Raw genomic sequence first — 12,430 nt, 5'->3', positions numbered from 1 at the left:
GTCCAGTATTTCTGGACATTCTAGGTTGAACTGTTAATTTTCCTAGGCCAGGTTTCTTGATTTGGGCAAGTAATTATTCACTTATATTTTCTCCTGTGCAGAAATATGATTGCCTCATAGAGAATCAAAGGATGTTAATGATGTTTCCTGCTCCAGTTAAGCAAAGTAAGTCTTGGTAGTGGTGTTTTATTCTTCTTCGTGCCTTTTGGTGTCTAATGTAAAAGATTTTCACTGTATATGGAACCCAAAATAAGTCACTTTCCCTTAACACTGTATGGGAAATTATGTTTCTCTTGAATACTATGATCAATGTCACTTAGATATCTACCCAGGTTCTTGCACAGAAAAATAAATATATCTGCCTGTTTTTAAGAACAATTCACACTGAATCCATGCATTTATCCATCAGCCACTAAATCTTATGTTTAGATTTTTATGGTATTCTAGGACAGAAACATAATCTTGGTTTCCAAATGCATAAAGCTTTGAGCCTTTGATCCCACAATCACAAGCATTCATGCAGTACTACTGAAAGTGGTAATATAACTTAGGGATGTAACGTAATTTAATGGACATGTTTTCACACTAGGAAAACCTTGCTGCTTTCTATCCTCACTGTCTGAGTTGGAAGAAACTGAGAAACTACATTATTTCTTTGTAGAAAAGCACCTGAAAAACTCAAAGATGATTGAAATTACTTAAAGACTCTACATATGAACTACAGTAAGAGAATTATCAACAGACACACTACAGGCACTAATTTTCAGAAAGAAAATATAAAATAAGGGCACATTAAAGGAGCAGAAAATGTGACAATGTCAAAATTATTTTTCTGCAAAGAGCAATTAAAAGCTGCACCTGAATGACCCATCAGGAAGAAATTGATCAGAATTCACATTTACAGTACCTTAAATATTCGTTTCAGTGTCCATTTCTGACACGTTTTTATTTCAGCAATATTTTAACACAGTTATCTGCCACTAGTGAATATCACTGTTGGGGTTGGTTACAAGTGCTCACACTCTTGTCAGACAGAATGATCTAATCTTCTTCAGTTCAAAGGCTGCAGTGTATACTGCCAGGGACTATTGCAAACCCTAGAGGTATCACGGCAGTTTATACCTCGAGGCCTGAAAACTGCTGTGTGTGTGCCAGATGTAAGTGCTGGTGAGCTTGAGGGCTTCCTAAATGTTATTGCAAGACCTTCAATGTGTCTCTCTTAAATGGTCAAATATAACATACAATGGCCATATTTAAAACTGATTCAAGAGATCAGAAGTGGTAGGCATTTTCAAAAGAGAAGAACTTTCATGGGTGTACCTTCTAAAAAGAGAAGAACTGTCATGAGCAGTAGCTGCTCAGTGATGAAGAGTGGAGTTTAGACAGAAAATTGTATTTACACTGGGAATTATGCTATAGGGGACCCAGGTATCTTCTGTCTGGTGGAAGCTGTATCCATGCTGCAAAAGGGGACTGAACAGAAAAAAAGTCCACAGAAAACTGTGTGCAGAGACAGTGAAATTAGCAAACACGAAGCTTATGACTTAGTATGTTTTCAGAGCGTGCTTAGCCTCTTTCATTCTCTTTGGTATCTAATTCCTTAAAATAAGAAAGCACCTACATTTACTGAAGAGTCTTTATTTTTGCAAGAGCTAAGTACCCAACCATTTCCTATAAAGGACAGGAGGAAACAGTGACTGAAGGAACCACGGCTCCTTGCAAAGCCCAGTTAGGACAACTGCAATCACTAGGACTCAGTAACCAGACCACTTATGGGAGATGTGGCTTTAAACCTCTACAGAGGATGAAGAGGTAAAGGAACCAGAGTTTCCAACACAGCAGATGATCTCTCCAAATACATAAAATAAATGTCATGTTATTTAAAATAGAGGATAGTTTCTCCCTCTTCTCCTTTGTCAGCAGCATTTTACAGGATGATCCAAGTATGTTTTCCAATGACCTGCTGGATTGGGCTCTCTGAACACTCAGCACAACAATGTCTCCCCAAAGACTCTGTTAGGTTTTAGAAATCTGTTTAGCACTGTTAACATATATATGTGTGGGCATTCAAACATAACTTAGAGCAGGTATATAACCACTTTTGATAATTAATATAGTGATATTAATTATCACTATATAATATATAATATTATATTGTGATAATTATATTTAGGCAAAGGCTTAATTATAGATCTACATTCTCTCAGTCATGAAAATTTGAGACACATTCAAAGTGTATCCTTTTTAATATTTTCAAATTCTGCAGCCTCTAGGTTGTTGAGGTGTGATTTTCTTGTGTTTTTTTTTTATTTAGTTGCAGTCATTGAAAGTTTTTTTTTCCCATAAAAGCTGGGAAATAGGATGAGAAAGAGACTGTCTGAATTAAATAGTTCATCATTATCTTTGTCATTTTTACCTACTTTATGTTTCTAATTTGCTACATCAAACTAAATCATGATGTGTTTCACTACCAGCAGCACATATTTAGAGCAGGCCGACATTCGCGAGTCCATTTCACTGATGTTCACAGACGTGAATGACCAATTGTCTGAAGAGCCATTTTTCCCACATAAGTATTAAAAAGATAATTGTATTACTCTGGAGATAACAGTGAAAAGTGCAATATATCTTCTTGGAGAGGAAAAAGATCTTCCAACCAAAGCTTTTAAGACAATATCCTGAACAACATCAAACTGAATTTAATAATTTAATTATTTAATTTAGGATTCAGTTTTGCTCTCACGGTATAACTGGGAGCTTTGTTAGTATGCTTAATGGAGAAATAATAACAGGTTAGAGAGAAAATATTCAATAGAGAGCAATACTGAAACAGATACTCAGAACAACACATAGAGCTCCCCTGAAGAGTGGCCACAGATCAGAAGACCCAATCACCTCCTCCCAGCGACAGCTCCATGCAGCTCTTCAGATTCTCTCTCCCCATTTTCATTTCCTTGGCTGCCAAAAACGTTGCTAAAAATCTGCTTTAAATATAGGCTACTAAACACAGTCAAAGAAACACAATTGAGAGATTTGACTTTTAAAATCCAACTTGGTAGAGCAGGCTGTCAAAATTAATGACTGAAAACACTGAACCAATCTTCTTCAAGGATGCTTTTGTATGGTTCACTGGGGTTTAAAACTAAAACCACGTGATGAAGGCATGCATGTACTGTGACTCTGCGCTACTGTTTACAAGCAATTCAATTTATTCATTGTGATGAAATCATGTATAGAGATATTTCTAAAAGAACAGGCAGAACTGAATTGGAAATATTGGTCTCATTTTCAAGTTCAGAAACTTGGAAAACCTTTTTCCAGTTTGAAGGAAGCAAATATGTAGGACATAATTGTTGTGATGGATAAAGTAACCCAGGGTGGCAGCAATGCCCTGGTGGAGTTAAATTATGTGGAGGACCAAAAAGTCGTTAAGAGAATGACCCACCATATCCTGAATAGTCTTTCCATCTGAACTTTGTAAGAAAAAATATATCAATAAATTGCACAAGGAGGGGTTTAATTCTGAATAATCATTTTACAAAAAGACAGGATATTGGGGGAGCCCAGAGAAGGTCATTGGGAACTTATGATGAGCCACCATTTTATTTTTTTTGAAGAGGATGGGCCAAAGTCTGCAGAAAGAAAATGTCAGTGTAACAAGACAGTGACTCCATATTTTAGCAGATGCACTTATGACAGCATCAGTGCCATTTTTCAACACAGGAAAGGTATCAGTGCAGAAAGAAAAAAGGAGCTGACCAAAGGCCAGCCAGATGGAAAGTAACAATGTAGATAGTCAAATGGAAACCTGAAGAACAGACGGCAAACAGCACTGATGGATAATAGAGTGATCACAAGGGACAAAAAACAGGGAGATATCATCAGTCACCTCATTCACCTTGTCCTGGATGAATAAGAATCAAAGAGCTCCAAAGACACCAAGAAAAACTCCAGTGGTCTCGATAAAAAAGTGGCTCCTCCTCCAAATCCTCCACCTGACAAACATTCATGGCTGTAATACTCCCTGAACATAACAGTTTTCTCCAGAGTAGCCTCAGGCAGGTGTCATTCTCATGTCATTATCCTGGTGTGCATGAATATTAATTCAGCAGAATTCAGATGGTCAGACTGGGCAGGCATGTTAGTAAGAGCTCCATTGTCATGCCAGGGAAATCTCTTTGACAGAATTCCAGCTACATGAGTTACGAGACGCCAATAGCTATTTTCATGTAATTTCTATTTGTATTTAGATAGGGTTCCTCTTTTCTTGTAATTAAGCAGCTTCATTAAGGCTGTTTTCAAAACCAGGTCCTGCCACTGAAAAAAGTCTTAATTGTTTCTGTAAACCCGTAGCAGGAACTATATCCTGGTTTTTGACATCATCCTTGTCACTTCCCTTTCTTTCCCTGGATTAATACTTTTGTTTCTTCACTCTCCAGTGGGCTGCTAATACCTCATCTTCAGCTGTTGGCTTCAGGAGTATCCAGGTGGACATTGCTGGCCTTGGACTGTATTCTGGTCCATGTTCATGCTTTCTGCTGGCACCAATCCCTGGTGTGCTCCAAAACAATTCTGAACCAGGAATCTAGATTTTAAATTTTTTTAGATTGATGAGCACAGAGGAACACACTGAGGAAAGCAGAATAAATGGTTGCCATGGGGAGCAGCTTTGTATGAAATTTCCTCTTACACTCATGCCCAGCTACCTCCGGAGCCTGGTATGTGTGAGGTACTGCTTCTCTCCTTCACTTGTCCCTTTCTTCTGCTGCCAGACTAAGGTTCTGCAAGGAGGAATCAATGAGTACGTTTACTTACCCTCTAAATGGAGTTGCCATGCATTCATATTATTTTGATTTTTTTTTCCTAGTAAGATTTTCCTGAGATCAGTTCTTAGGGGTAATGCAGTCTCTGTTTTAACTATGTAGAAAAGCAGACACGCAGACACTCCTGATAAACATCCTCTGACCCGACATAAACAGTTTGTTCTGAAATGAGGTTTGTAATTCATGGGTGAAGACACTATCTCAATTTTAGAATGAGAAAAGGGACAGCTGGAGTATTTTCACTGCAGAAGATGTTTTCAGGGGAATGGCCTTCAATTAGTCAAGAGTAAAGGTCTATGCTGGATTAAACCAAAAGATATTCTCTTATCAACATTCATGTAAAGATAATCAATGACTGTTTTTACTAAAAACTTAAATAGTGGAGGACACAAAGAAAATTCACAGAAAGGCATTATGAAAAGTTAGGGAGCAATAGCTGAAATACCTGTAATGAAAAAATTGTATAAAACCAGAAGTAGATTATATTAGGGAGCTGTTAGTAGCATGGCACCTATAGGACCTGAATTTTAATAAGCCATAACAGAAGGCACCAGAGAGCACCAAGGGAGACAGAAAAAACAAAGTAAAGAGAGTAAGAGCATGAGAAACCATTAGCATATACTACCTCATACACATTGCATCTTATTTTGTGCTGCTACAGAAATACTAAGTAACTTTAGCACATCTAGAGCATTTCTTTTGTACAAGATCCCACTAAATCCCATACAAGGTTTACAGAATGTGTTTAACAATATATACATGGAGCTAGAAAATGAACATGAAAAATAACATAAGAAGGAACATCACAGAAAGGTTGTTCACTGAGAACATGTCAAATGTGGAGAAAAAGCACCATCAGAACCATGAAAATCTTACAAAAAAAGAATGTTTGGTAACAGAGCATCTGCAGTGTTATTTTAAGATGAGCTGGTGAATAATATATTTCCAAAATGTAATGAACACTCCAAATCTAAATTGCAATGTTTAGGTAGATGTTAACTGAAATACTTTCTTTTGTACCTCACACCAAATAAAGGGATTAATCAAGAAAATCTATTTCTTTTGCAGAAAGTGAATAAGCACAGCCTGCTTACTGGACTTTATCAAGGTAACAAAAACAAAAGTGTAACAGTTGAGATGAACATGTTTTCCTTCCTTAAAGAAAGATGCAGTATGGATTGAGACAGAAGAGGTCTTTCTTTTTATCTGCATTCCCAGCAATCTCATGTTGAAGGCCAAAGAGAAAAAAAACCAAAATCAAAACACCAATAAGAAGGTCTAAAGACAGCAAAGGTTTTGACAAAACAGAAATAGGTTGTTTTAGCAGTGCCAATTGAAAACCAGTGCTTCACAGAACCTAGTAAAAGACAGTCATCACCAAGTAAGGTTTAGCAGGACAGCACTGTGACTGAATCATCTCAGTTTTACCTAGATTTTTGTTTTAATAACAGGTATTGAGAAAGAACTAAGTGACCAAAGGTAGAAAAAAAGAAGTATGTTACAGAAATAGCACATCCTTTCCTGCAGCGATGATCTGATCCTTCACCACGGGTAGGAAGAGAAGAGTAGGATGGTGCTACCAAGGCACCACAATTTCAGAGAAATAAGTGAATCTTAATAAACACTTTTCTTTTCTCTTTCTCACATTCGAAGAATCTCATTTCAGTTTTCTCATTATGATTATTTTTAACTTTAACCTTGTAAAACAGAGACAACCTGCCACAGCATCTTATTTTATATGGAATTAAATGTCTAAAACACTAGTAAAAGCAAACCCAAACCAACAGATATAATGAATAATAATTGCTGTTCTCTGTTTTAGCTTGTACTGACTACATGTGGGGTACAAAGCCTTACAGTATGTCTACACAGTAATAAAAAGTGTGACTACAACTAATGCAGAAGCTGGAAAACCAGCTCTGCACTGTCTGCATTGGGTGGTAGCCACGCAGACACAGCACCAAGGCCCAGTGCAGCTTTAAGTATTTACAAAGATTTGGAGAGCTTGCAGCTTGCACTGCACTTCATGCCACAGCAGCAGCAGCAGCACAGCTGGAAGCACCTGAGCCAGCAAGCTCACAGCTGTGGTATTTTTACACAAATTGCCAACAGACTTCTGGCAAGTTGTAGCATTGACATTCCCATACAGCTTCAGGATTTGCATTCATTTTGTATGGTTTTGCTTGAATGTGAAAAATAAGAGATCTTGTGGCCCATCTCAAGATAAGATAACTAGAACATTTAAAACTCAAACATGTTTAAGAAGAAATATGACATAAAGGAGTTGAACAGTGGTTGTATTAGACTGGAAAAAAGACCAAAATGCCTAAGGGAGAAAAAACTGTAAATAATTTGCGTCTTGGTGTTCCTGTTCTGTCTTCCTTCTGTGTTTAATTTCTTAAAGTACCATACCCCAGACATCAATCACATAACACAGGAATCTGGAATTGTGTGCACATGTAAACCATAGATATGGCACAAGACTTTCAATTGAATGTTCAAAAGGTGTGATAGTAGCTACTGCTATTACTTTGATTAAACAAAATACATGTTTCCAGCCATCTGCAGTGAGTATTCACAGGGGGGGGAAAAAAGGTAAAATAGACAGTATTTGAAGGACAACCCATAGGCAAAGGAGAGTAACACTGGCATTCAGTTCATTTTTCAGTTCTAGTAGAAATATACATTTCTTGAAACATACTTCTGTAGCAATTGTTTGATAGGTATTACCCCTAATCTTACTAGGCAGAAAGACAAAGTGATTATCTTTCATGTTGTCAACCAAAGAAAACAAAAAAAAAATGCTGGACAGGAATCAAACCGAAAATGTACTGTATTTTGATGTTTTAACCCCATAAACTTCTTCATACTTGATTATCATCATATTTGTTTTTAAGTATCTGCCCTTCTATTTTTGTTCAGACTCTAAAATGTTTCAAGTAAAAGACACCTTAAGTTAAAAACCTCAAAGTTTCCATATACAGAGGCAGAATTAATAACCTCCAGGAGAAATGACTGCCTAATTCTTACCTAATACAGTCCTGGTTATCAGCCAACCAGGGCAATTTTTCACCAGTTGTTCCTGAGACACTACCTTCACAAAAATATGATATTACTAAGAGGACGGGACATTTTATATCATGTGTCACAAACAAATATATCTTGTCAGTGTAAAACACCTCCATGCACACTCCCTTTCCATAGCTGATTGTGAAGGAAAGTGAACACTTAAAAAGAATTAAAGAATTAAAGTATTCTGGAGGGAACAGGAATTGAAGACAAGCAGGGAGTAAGCAGAGGTTAAAATATGAAAAACTAGCAATTTAAACTGATTACAGTCTCAAAGTCCCAACCTGGTTCTTTAGTAGCTGCATGAGACCTGTTAGCCACTTCCTAGGGTGAGAAATTAAACAGGGATATTCCATAGTTCAAGCTTATTTTATATATGAGCAAAAGTAAGTTGAAACTGGATGATAGCTTAGGAACTGGCACTGAGAACTCAGTTTTTGGCAGCAACGAGAAAAATATGAATCATTCACAGAACATAAAAGAAAAAAGAAGAGCAAAGGTCACAAATACAATGGTGACATGCAAAATTTCAGATGGTCAAGAGAAGATTTCAACTGTTTGTCAGTGCTCTTTCATGGCATTTTATTTCCCACTGGGAAGATTATTTGCATGCCCTTTCACTCAAAATTTTTTAGAGAAAGAAGATTCTGTGATAGACATATGTAAAAATAATTAATCCATTCACCAACAGTAACAAGACAATCCAGGATATATATTATTCTGTTAATAAAGAAAACTTCAGATAGCTAAAAACATTGCACTTAGCAAGTCATGGCTCTAAAGTCAGTGCTGTGAGAAGGACATGGCTTACTCTTGCCTAGCCTATGGAACACAGGAAGGACTGGGGACTGCAACAGTCTGCCAGGGTGAGTCAGAAAGAAAACACATCATGTATGAAAGGTAAGGGACTAAAAAGATATCAGTACCTCTGGGTTTCACCTACATTGTTCAGCTGCTGAGTCCACCAGCCAAGAAACAACACATCTTAGCTTTACAGAGCTCCAGTGAACCTTATCAGTGTATGATGAATATTTACAGGCTTCCATGAGTAACAGTCTGCAAAGCAACTGCAGAGAAGGCCACATTTCCCTGCTGGGTTTCACAGAGCATGAAAAAACCTCAGAATTCTCCACTAATTTGGGATATATCAAATCTATTTAACAGAACTAGAGTTTTTTTGTTTGATTTTGGTTTTAGTGGGTTTTTAAGACTTGTGAAAGACTGCTCATGCAGAAGCCAGGAGGTTGCTATGGGATAGATATGTCTTGTTAACACTCAACCTAGCACTCCAAGTCAGTATTTCAGTAGGACCAGGGACCTCTCTGTAAACTTCCATTTCTCCCTGTAGATCTATTGGCTTGGCTAGCAGTTTGATTTTTCAGTGCAACATGTTGCAGTAATCACACTTGGCAATCACAAACGTGGATTAGCATAGCCAAGCGTAGGAAGAGGAGGGTGCAGTTTCCTGCCCAGCCTCAGGCAGAAGGGACATTTTGCACAGCTGGCATTGGTCATGTTTGCAAAAGCAACATAAACATGCAAATGGCCCCTCAGGCTTCACATTGTGACACATCCCAAAGTTCAGTCTAGTTGAAGTGCTACCTTATGCCAAATGAAACCAAACCTTACTGTGGAAAGATAAACACCACCACATATTAAGAAACCCAGAACATTCAGTCTAGCAGAAAACTAGAAGTTGTGTCAAAAGCTAGATCAATATCTATTGCTACAGCTGTATTTCCTAGAAGAGGGAAAAAAAGTATGATGAGAAATTCTGAACTGTCTGCAGATTTCCTTTTTGATAACCGTTCCCTCTACTCTCTCATCTCTAAGTAATTTCAGCCTTATCAAATTAGAAAGCACCACTGGTAAAAGATCTTCTATACAGTGGATGTAGTTTTTCACAGCTGGTACAGTGATCCTGGATTTACTAGCAATATTTTACTGAGGGAAGAAGAAATAACTACAGTTCTAGTAAGACTGAGGGAGACTTACTCTCTTCCTTGGTAAGATAACTGCTGTTTGAACCTGCCTCTGACCCACAATCAAACTCTTATTTCAAAACTAAATTTTAAAAGTTTCATCTGAAATTTGACTGCTATATAGCTAACCTTTCCATTATGAAGGAGCATAGGTTTTATCTATAGTTATTTCTCTACAGAGCCAAACATGATGTATGCCCAAGTAGCCAGTCAATACTGGATGCTTTAAAGAAAGACATAAAAACTAAAGCTGATCAATGATTTTTCATCAAAACATATTCTAGGAGAAAAGTGAGATTTTTGGTAAGATATCTTCTAGGTATCAACTGAAAAATGCAGCAATGCTTTCATTAAAAAGAGTAAATACAAAGTGGCAGTGAGCAACAACAAACTCTGGAGATACTTTTGCAGAGAACTGATGAAAAGGGGGAGGAAAAACCTTTGAAACTGTCCCAGGACAACTCTGGGAGTATTTTTGGACCAGTCCTTGACAAAACCCATCATGCAATTAAGCAAGATTCCTGGTGCAAAGTGTTTGTCAGTAAGAGGGCCTACATGCTGTATTTGTAATAAAATTTATGAAACCCTACACTTAACCCTCTTTCTCAGCCCAGTTGTTTGTATATGTTAATGTGCCATAAAGAACAGAAGCTTTTTATGCACTGGGAACGAATGCCAAAGAGTGTGTGATTTCACTAACCCACATTCTGAAATGGAAAGCACTTAGTGAATTACTCAGCTCCTTAGAAAGATCAGCTTCAGGTTTTACCAGCTGAGACATTTCACGTGTGACAGTCTCTGAGTCCTTATCCAGTCTAAATCCTTATAAATGACACAGCAAGGAACATATACATTATTTTCCATTAATCTCTTCTCTAAGGGTTTGGGTTTTTCCAGGAAATTTTGTCTTCTGCTTGTTGCTCCATGGACATGCCCCCAGGCAATCCTTATCAAGGATATGCACTACCAGAGTACCCTCTTAAATCAGGGTCACTATATCTGTGATATTCTATATCATCACATAGCTCTGTCAAGATAATCTACCCAATTATGACCATTTAACACCTTCTCAATTGTATTTTTGCCTGCTGGATTCTGTTCTACAACATAGCATTGGTGATATCCCATCCAAGAAGCCAAAGTGGGCAGATGGGACTACTCTCACCAGCACTGGTATTGTCAGCCAGATGTGTAACCAACACCGCCACAAATGTGCTGTTAAAGTTTTCAATAATTGGTATCCTTTGATATTTCTAAGCTGCTGTAGCAGGCCTTTACATAGAAGCTCTCCAAAGAAAAACTTCTGAGGTCTGCAGTGGGTTTAGGATCAGACTAAACCAAACCTAAGCAATAAATACTCTCTAATTCTGCATTTATTTCACTTATGAGAACCAAAGATAATCATAACTTACGTGAAAAGAGACGTCACTTTTTTCTTTGATTTTTTCTGTTTGTTTGTTTTTGAAATCATGTACAGTTTCATATGCAAGATTCAGTCTGGACACAGCCACAAGGTCCCACCTCCTCCTTTTTTCCTGCATGATAAAGAGAACAGAGATTTAATAAACAGACTCACAGAATAAATGAGGTTAGAAGAAACCTCAGGAGGCCCAGCTTCCTCTACAAATCAAAGCTAACATTGAATTTGCATCAGTATCTCAGGGTTTTGAAAACCTCACAGACTCCACAGACTCTCTGCACAACCTGTTCCAGTATCTGACAATCCCCACAAAAGAAAACAAAACACAAACCAACCTTATATCAAGTCAGATAGTCCCATTTGATTTAATAAGCACTACCTCCAGTTCTCACAGCATGGATCTCAGTTAAAAAAATGTCTTTTCAAAGAAATGAAAATTCATTTTTAAAGGAAGGAAAAGTCAAGGAATAAATTCTTGTTGTCTTCTTGTGTGTTTTGATGAATAATTATTTAAGGCTACACTATATTTTGCATTTATCCTTCAGTTCCAACAAGTCCCTAAAGTGGCATGTGACAGGTTTCTTCTCCTTGCTCTCCTGTGATCTGTCTGCTTTCCCAGTAATCACTTGCTTTGTTCTCTAAATTTTCTACCCTACATCTAAGTTGTAAGCATACTTCCAATTAAACATTAATTCATGAACAGCCCGACAGGAAGCCTTTAATGAATCATGCCAGTACAGCTTTTTCACCATTTATATTTTCATGTAAACCTTCTGAAAAGCATGTCCAGTCCCTATGCTCCAACGTTCTGTGACAAGGCAACACAGAATGCAGAGGGCCCATAAAACCACTGGTCTACCAGGTAGAGCTGATATGTGCAGTCTCCTGTTTCTCTTTCATATCATAACATAAACATGAACCACTCTTTTTTTGTCTCCATTCTATGAACAAGTAGACTTCTGTAGGCCTTGCATGTTTGTCTATGTAGAGATTCATAATGTACTGAAGTAGTGAGTCAGGGAACTGGATTGCTTCTAATATCCTTTCAAAACAAGAATATGGAGAAGCTCAGTTACTGAGGCTCAGTACTGCTCTCACTGCTAGTTATACAGACAATTTAAAAATCCTAAATACTC

At 37.5% G+C, this 12,430-nt stretch overlaps 1 long non-coding RNA gene across 1 annotated transcript; it reads right to left on the bottom strand.

The window, feature by feature from the left end:
* Positions 1–3,248: 3,248 nt before the first annotated feature.
* Positions 3,249–11,389, bottom strand: LOC138105817 (uncharacterized). Its single transcript, XR_011148704.1, has 3 exons — positions 11,287–11,389; positions 4,691–4,781; positions 3,249–4,585 (listed from the first exon to the last, which is right to left on the bottom strand). It is a non-coding gene; the product is annotated as an uncharacterized lncRNA (long non-coding RNA).
* Between the last annotated feature and the right edge of the window lie 1,041 nt (positions 11,390–12,430).

The sequence above is a fragment of the Aphelocoma coerulescens genome, chromosome 2, assembly GCF_041296385.1.
Source record: "Aphelocoma coerulescens isolate FSJ_1873_10779 chromosome 2, UR_Acoe_1.0, whole genome shotgun sequence".
Lineage (NCBI taxonomy): Eukaryota > Metazoa > Chordata > Aves > Passeriformes > Corvidae > Aphelocoma > Aphelocoma coerulescens.
Note: the sequence above shows the minus strand (reverse complement) of the source record. Positions and strands in the feature narration are given on the sequence as shown.